This window comes from Mus caroli, chromosome X (genome assembly GCF_900094665.2).
Source record: "Mus caroli chromosome X, CAROLI_EIJ_v1.1, whole genome shotgun sequence".
In the NCBI taxonomy this organism is placed as follows: domain Eukaryota; kingdom Metazoa; phylum Chordata; class Mammalia; order Rodentia; family Muridae; genus Mus; species Mus caroli.
Window position 1 is genome coordinate 31,324,234 of NC_034589.1, and position 8,958 is coordinate 31,333,191.

Genomic DNA, 8,958 nt, shown 5'->3' on the forward strand with positions numbered 1-8,958 from the left:
CCTAGGTCACTCACATGACTGGACTGCATGCACAGGCAGTGTGATACGGGCAGAGCTTGGAGTCTAGCTGTGACAGGCAAGCTACTGGGAACTCAGCAGGCTTTGTGAGAAGAGCTGGACCTGTGAATATGAGACTGGTGTGGGAGACCATGGTACTGAACACTCAACGAGCTGGGCTGTTGCCCAGCCTGCATGACCCCAGCTGGGCATTTGGCAGTACACAGCACCAACAACCAAGGTTCTGGGAGACACCATGTATGTGATATTGTTCATACCAACTAGGCCTCAGACTGGGGGTGTGAGGAAGGGATTGGAGCAGGACACTGAACAGGGAGGGATAGTAATCCAGTATCGACATGGCGACTGTTGGAAGATGAAGGCAGGTGCTGAAATAGGCAATCAGTATGTCCAGCTGACAGAAAAGCTGTTTAACCACAGGGTATGTCTAGGAATTTGAGGCTTGCCAGGGAAAGGAGAGTCTTGGTTACTGTCCAGGGCAGGGTTAGCGACCTGGCCATTTAACTTCTCTCATACACTCAGCTTCTGTGCAGACTTTTTGACCCCAGTTAGGCCTGGGAGTGTGGTAATGATGGGAAAAAGTAGGGTTTGGCGGGGGGGGGGCGGGGGGGGGGGGGTCGCTCACCTGGTTGGGATGCCGTACATCCAGCCTGTGATGGTGACCTCATTTCCTTCATGAGCAGGTGCAGGAGACCAAGGATCTGGGTTACAAAGGAGTCCTGGCTGGTCTGGGGGCTTCTGGAGTGGGACTATTCCTGGAACTCTCAGGATAGAACACAAGGTGGAGTCTTGATCTCTCTCCAAGAGGGGCCTGAGAAGGTGGCAATGTCCTAGTAGTCAAAGGACACCGGTCCTTCACCAGGATGAGCTTGAGTTCAGACTGTGTGTCTAAAGCTAGGCCTGAAAGTATTGCATTACACCTGTAGGGATTTGAGCTCTCTCTCTCGAGGAGGGACTGGGACACATTCTGATTGAGCTCTGGTATGCTAGCGACTTGGAAGATGACTTAGGCAGGTAATGTTCTTGGGAACCCATCAAGTTGGGCTGCTGTGTAAACTCTGTGAAACCAACCTGTCATGTTTTGAGAGTTCTGCTGGATAGTTTTTTTTTTGTTTTGTTTTGGGTTTTTTTTGTCAATTTGACACAAGTTAAAGTCATCTAAGACGAGGGAACCTCAATTAAGAAAATGCCTCTATAGAATCAGGTGGTAGGTAAGCCTGCAGAACATCTTCTTCATTAGTGATTTATGAGGGAGGCTCAGCCCATTGTGGGTGATGCCATCCTCAGACTGTTTCCTAGTTTCCTCTGGGTTCTATAAGAAATCAGACTGAGCAAGCCATGCAGAGCAAGCCAGTAAGCAGCACCCCTCCAGCACCCCTCCATGGCCTCTGCCTCCAGGTTCCTGCCCTGTGTAAGTTTCTGTCCTGACTTCCTTTGGTGATGAACAGCAGTGGGAAGTGTAAGTTAATTAAACCCTTCCCTCCCCAACTTGCATCTTGGTCATGATGTTTCATGGTAGCAATAGAAAAGCTGACTAAGACAGCAGGCAAGCTAGGCTTGGAATTGTGAGGATGCTGTATGGAGGGAGGAGCTTGATCACTTAACCAGTCTGAGCTTGTACCCAGGCTTTTTGACCTCAGATGGGCCTGGCAATGTGGGGATAGCACAAAAGAGCAAGAGTTCTGTTCACTTACATGGATGCCTTGAGTACAAGCTTGGTGAATAAAGCTAAGCCTTGGGACTGTACTGAGAGCAGCAGGCTAGAATTTGAGCTCTCATCAAGCTTGGATGCAGTGTGATTGACCCCAGCTGGACATGACAGTGGTCAGGCAGGCTAGAATCTTCAGATCTCACCAGTCATTGGTTGTACCCAGGTTGACTGACAGCAGCTCAATCTAGGAGTGTAGTATCAATTCAAAGGAGCTTAATTCTGGATCACTCATTAGACTGGCTTGGGAGAAAGCTGTGGTACCTGGACTAGGGGTATGAAGATGGCACATGAGGGCAGGCCATTGCTCCCTCACCGGCTGCGGTAGGTTGGTGGTCAGTCTACTTCAGCCATTCTATGCCTGAGAGTACAGGCATGTCCTAGAATTGCATGTGTTGAACCATTCACCAGGCTGGGTTCTAGTGAAGGTACCTCAAGCTAGGCTTTGGCTTGGTACCTCAAGCTAGGCTTTTGGCTTATTACAAGAGGATCTTGATCTCTTAACAGGTTTGGGACAATGCACTGTATGTTTGGCCCTGTCTAGGACAGGTTTTGGTTTTTCAGCTATGGCAGGTACTCATTAAGCTTTGTGGCAGCAGCTAGGTCTCAGGGTATCAGCTTTTGTGGGAGAAAGTGGTTCTGGACACTTCACCAGTCTTGGCTAATGTCTAGGCTTTTCAATTCCCCAAGGTATTGGGCAGTAGAGATGGCACCTGAGATCAGAGGTCTGTAGTTGAGTCAGACTCAACTGACTGCACTGGTCAATGATCTGATTCATCTGAACTAGGCCTATGACAGTGAGGAAGGTGCTGAAGCAGTAGTTTTGATCATGGAAAATGGATACCTGATTCTCAGGCTATGAGAACTAATATTAGGATGGGTACTCAGTGAAGGTTAAGGCAGGTGAGGCTTTGGGGGAATCATTATGCTTGGCTGCTGGGCAACCTGCTGGGATTGTTAGGATCCTGGGGTAATTGGGTCTTGATCACTCGATTAGTGCTAATGAGTCGGCAGCTTGACCCTAACTCAAACTATGGGAATAGCACAAGATGCCAAAGGTTAGGGTCACACACAAGCTCAGATTTTATGTAGCCCCCCCCCCCCAGGTTGGCCTGGGAATGTGGCAGTGATGGGGAAGGGTCATTTCAGGGTCACTCATCTGGTTGGGGTAGTACATATTCTGCTTGTGACTGTGGTCTCTCATTGTGTACAGGTGCAGTAGGGCAGGGAACTAGGTCACACAGGAGTCTTGGCTGGTTGGGAGTAGCTGTAGTAAGGCTATGCCAGGGAATATGAAGATGGGGCCAGAGGGTGGAGTCTTAGTTCATCATTAAGAGGGGCCAGAGATGGCAAGGATGCTCTATGAGTGCACAGTTGAGATCACTCACCCGGCTGGGCTGTGCATCTCAAGATAGGTTTGACAATACTCGTTTGACACCTGTGCAATATTAAATCTCACTAGGCTGTGATGGGACACATTCTGATTGTCCCCAGCTAGGCCAAGGAGTAGCAGGATGCCTTAGTTAGGCCAGGTTCTTGGAACTCACCAAATTAGGTTGCTGTGCAAACTGTGTGACACCTGCTAGGCCTTCCAGTGTAGAAATGGGGTTGTCTTCACTTATGAGTTTGAGGTGGTACCCAGATTCTGTAACATCAGCCATGCCTAAGAATGTGGGGATACCTTGGTCTTGCAAACTTTATATGCCCCAGTACAGGGGAACGCCAGGGCCAAGAAGTGGGAGTGGGTGGGTAGGGGAGCAGGGCAGGGCAGAGAGGGTATAGGGTAATTTTGGGATAGCATTTGAAATGTAAATGAAGAAAATATCTAATAAAAATTGGGGAAAAAAGAATGTGGAGATAGCATAATGGGTAAGGGTCACTCAAGAATTGGATGGAGGTTAAGCGGCATGGAACAAGTTAGATCTTGGGGCATTTTTGACAGCAGTGGAATAGGATTTGAGATCTTGCCGGGATAGCACGGCACACAGTCTGACTTCAGCAAGACAAGGCATTTCCTTAGGCAAGGGAAATTCTTTAACTCTCACCAGTGAGAAGTAGTTCTGCAGTTCCTTGAAACCTGCTGGAACTGGGAGTATGGTATCTGTGCAGAGGGGCCGGGTTTTACATGGCTTATGAGACTAACTATAGGGAAACTTATGTTCCCCTGGCTAGGCTCACTAGTGTGGGGATGCTGCATGAAGGCTAGGATAGTCTGATGGTCTATATTCTTCTATACCTGGAATTATGGGGATGTCCTGGAAGTACATGTATCCAGATCAGCACTCACCAGGCTGCCATAGACTGCAGGGTTTTCACCTCAATCTGGACCTTGGAGTATTAGTATGACACCAGTAGGACAGAATCTTGATCTCTTATTAGCCTGGGATGGCAATCAATATGATTGATGCCCAGCTAGGCCAGAAAATATGAATTAGTAGTGGCAGAGGATCTTCTTGGGAACACAGCAGGCTTTGTGACAGCAGCTAGCCTGGGAGTATAAAGATGCTGTGGGAGATCGAGGTCCTGAAACTCACCACTAGGGGCTTGTGTTAGTGATTATTGACTTCAGCTGGGCATTGGGCAAGATAAATAGCAACAGAGTGCAAGGGTAGAAGGAATCACCAGATTTTTCTGGTCAGCCATCTGCATTACCAGAACTGGGAGTGTGAAGAGGGTGTTGAAGCATGATCTTGATTTCTTAACACAGAGGCATGTTACTCATGCTGTGTGACCAGATATTGGGATGGGAGCAGAGGCAATCACTATGCTTGACTAATGGGCAAATTTCTTGACCATAGATATGGCAAGAAGTATGAAGATTGTCACGGAGAAGAATTCCTGGCTAGGTAGCACTGGTCCCTAGGCTTCTTGACTTCAACTGGTTTCCGGATGCTGGGAGAGAGTTGCAACTTTATCACTGACCACAATAAAACTGGTGAGTATGTAGCTGGTGGACCAGGAGTCACAGGAATGGCAAAGGTGGAGCTGAGTAAGAGGTTCAGCTTGTAGTCAGGCTTTCAAACCAAACCAAACCAAACCAAACCAAACCAAACCAAACCAAACCAAACCAAACCAAACCAAACACGACAGTTCGGCCCTGGAGTTTGGTTAAGTGGGAAAGGGTAGTATTTGGGGGGTCACTCATTTGCTGGGCATGATGCAGTGAGTCTGTGATTGTGACCTTACTCCAATTCCAGTTTGGTGCAAGAGGGCAGGGTCTGTGCCACAAAGGACTCATAGCTGCTCCAGGAGTACCTTGGCTTGTGCCTGGGACTGTGAGGGACAGTTCAAGAGGGCCTGTTCCCGATCCTTCAACAAGAGGGCCCTGGAGCTGTGGAAGTATGCTAACAATGCACAGGTCTGGGTTATTCATGGGGAGGGGAGGGCTGGTGTGCGAGCTGAGTGTCTCAAGCTGGGCCTAAAAACTATTCCTACAACACCTGTGGGGTTCTGACCTCTCCCGAGGCTGGGATGGTGCTCATTCCGCTTAGAATCAGGTAGACCAGGGACCTGTAGGCTACTTGGGAAGGCAGAGATCTCAGGAACTCACCATGATGTGCTGCTGTGCAAACTGTTAACACCTGTTAGGCCTGGGGATTCTTTGGAAGCTTGGGGCCTTGATCAGTTAACCAGTCTGCTCTGCTGTCCACACACCTTGATCTGAGCCAGGTATGGTAGTGTGGGGCTGGTGTGTGAGGGAAGGGGCTTGATCACTTACCAGTCTGGTATAGTGCCCAGGCTGCCTGGCCTTATCTGAGCCTGGGAACATGGGGTAACATATGAGTGCTGGGATTGAGAGTATATGGATGGCAGCAGGCCAGGATTTAGAACTCTCAGCAGGCTGGGATGGAGATCAATCTGATTGATCAAGCTAGACAGTGGGGTAAAGCTCATGGAGATGAAATCCTTGGGTTCTCACTAATGAGGTATAGTGCCCATGTCACCAGGCAGTTGCAGGGCCTGAGAATGAAGTATCTGTGGGGAGGGATAGGATTTTGAATCCCCAATAATACTGACTTGTAGCATAGCTGTAGGACCTGATCCAGGCCTAGGAGTGTGAGAATGGTACCTGAGGGCAGGCTCTTGGGTCCTGGGGACCATCAGAATGACTCAGGAAAGCTGAGTCTTGATCCCTCACAAAGAGGGGCTTGGGGCTGTGGGGGGTGCCTAGCAGTGCAAAGGCCTGGGTCACTCAGCAAGCCAGGCTGGAGTGCAGGCTGTCCCTCTCAAGCAATGGCAGAAAACATTAGTGTAACACCTGTGGGATTGTAGCTCTCACTAGGCTTTAGGGAATGATACAATGATGAAGGCAGGCAGAAAGGCATCAAGCAGGCAAAAAAGTCCTTGGGAACTCACCAAGCTTTGCTGCTGTCTCAACTGTGGACCCTGACTAGGTCTGTTGGTTAAAAAGATGATTTAGTAGTGCAGACTCTTCATATATATATATATATATGTGTGTGTGTGTGTGTGTGTGTGTGTGTGTGTATACACTTTTTTGAGTTCAATGAGTTTATTTTTTATTAGATATTTTCTTCATTTACATTTCAAATGCTATTCCCTTTCCTAATTTCCTCTCCGAAAATCCCCTATCCCCTCCCCTCTCCCTCTGCTCACCAACCCACCCACTCCTACTTCCTGGCCCTGGCATTCCCCCACACTGGGGCATAGAACCTTCACAGAACCCAGGGCCTTTCCTCCTATTGATGACTGACTAGGCCATCCTCAGGTACATATGCAGCTAGAGCCATGAGTCCCATCATGTGCCTGACTAATACAGAAGTGGATGCTCTCAGCCATCCAATGGATGAAGCACAGGGTCCCCAATGGTGGAGCTAGAGAAAGTACCCAAGGAGCTGAAGGGGTTTGCAGCCCCATAGGAGGAACAACAATATGAAATAACTAGTAGTGCAGACTCTTGATGACTCCACAGTCAAGTGTGCTACAAGTTCATCTTGACCACTGCTGGGGTAGGAATGTGGTAATGGGATAGAGGGGTAAGGTTCAGAACCAGCCATAAGGCTAGGATGGTGGTCAAGTGGCCCAAGCCAAGCTTGGGATTGTCAGGATGGTTTGTGAGGGCATAGAGTCTTGATTGCTGAGATGTCTGGACTGGTGCCTAGGTTGCTTGAACTCATCTGAAGAGCCAGTCAGGAGACTGGACTGTATGCAGACCCAAGCCAGGCCTAAGAGAGTTCCAATAGCAATACTGCAGGGTCTTGAGCCATCGCCAAGATGCCCTGGGACACATTTTTACTGAATACAGCTAGGCCAGAGACTAACAGGTTGGTTGGCTCATGGATTCGAGGTTCTTGGAAAGTTACCAAGCCAGGGCTGCTTGCAAACTGTGCAATACCAGCTAGGCCTAGCAGTGTAGAAACGATTTGAGAGTACAGGGTCTTGAAGACTAATCAGCCTGGTCTGGTATCCATGCACCTTGAGTCTAGCTGGGCATGGGATTGTGTTAATGATGGAGATGGTCAAGGTTCCAGGTCAATAAAAGTGCTGAGATAGTGCCCAGGGTTTGTGATGCTAGCTAGGTAAGGCATGCCCCCTGACAGATGAGGTTCTCGGGAGCTCACCCTCGAGGCCTAGTATTCAAGTTGATTGATAGCAGCCGGACCTAGATATGTATTCACACGAAAGGGCATGATACTTTGTCACTCATGAGGCTGGCTTGCAACTAAGCTGGGTAACTGAGGCCACCTCTAAGAATGTGAGGCTGGTTTATCAAGGCAGGATTCCTTTTTCACAAGGGTAGTCTGACAGGCAAGATGATTCAGCCATGAATATGATGCCCTGTGAATGTGATGTCCTGGAAGTGCACAGGTCACAAGGATGAGCTAGAGTGCATCACCAGGTTCATCCTGAGTATATTAGTTCCACACTAATGATATAATGTCTTGGACTTTCAGCAGGCTAGGATGATGTGCAACCGGAATGACATCCTGTAGGCCAGCGAATATGTCTGGCTGTGGCAGGCAAGGTTCTTGGGAACCAAGCAGGCTTTATCACAACAGCTGGGCCTGGAATTAGGAGTATGGTCATCCTGGAGATCATGGTCCTAAAAAGTCACCAGTCTGGGTTGGTGGCTGGGCTGTTTGACCCCCAACTGGGAAATGGGTAGTAGAGATGGCACCAGAGGGCAGGAGTGTGGGTGACTCATCAGGCTGTACTGGTAAGTGAAATGTTTCACCAGAACTAGTCTTGGATATGTGGTTCCAAGTTCTGCCTTGCTCCTGGGGTGTGTGAACTCCACTCAGTCAGATGAAATGGGAGACATTAGGTTACAAACATAGCCTATGATGGGGGCCCCAGCCTGGGTGAGAAATGAGGCAGGCTAAGGCTGAAGAGGCAGGGGTTCCCAAACTTCTGGATACCTGGTACCACTGGGAAGTTCATGCTATATACACTTGAGAAACACTGTGAGTGAATCAAAACCCTGTCCTCTCATCCTATCCACACTTCCCAGGCCCAATTAAGGCCAGAAGCTCTGGGGACTGTGCAGGACTGGTCCGTGCATAAGACAATGCTCCCCCTCCATCCTCATACTCCTAAGCATAACTTGGACCATGCAGCTTGTCCAGCAGCTTAGCCTTGTAATTTAACCCCAAGTCTTTAATCCCAGCACTTGGGAGGCAGAGGCAGGCAGATCTCTTAGTTCAAGGCCAGCCTGGTCTACAGAGTGAATTCCAGGACAGCCAAGGCTACAACAGAAACTGTGTCTTGAAACAAAATAAAACAAAAGATTGTTAGGATGCTGTGGGGGAGTCTGGCCTTGATCAATCTCTAGGGCAGGACTGACAGCATGAAGCTTGGTCCACCAATATCCAGAACTCTGGTGATAGCAAGTAGGGCAAAATTGGGGATCACTCAGAGATTTGGCTTATATTCTCCCCCTCCCCAATGAAGACTTTGAGTTTAATAATTGTGGGTTTATGGTACATTACATGATTGAGCTGGTGCAGTGAGATTGTGCCCATAGCAAGATGGTATAGGAGGGCAAGGTTCTGGGTCACTAAGACATCTTGGCTGGTGGACAGCTGCTACACACATGGCGTGTGTGTGTGTGTGTGTGTGTGTGTGTGTGTGTGTGTGTGTGAGACAGATAGACAGAAACAGAGAGACAGAAACAGACAGACAAAAACAGACAGACAGAAACAGACAGAAACAGACAGACAGAGACACAGACAGACAGTGACACAGACAGACAGAGACACAGACAGACAGAGACA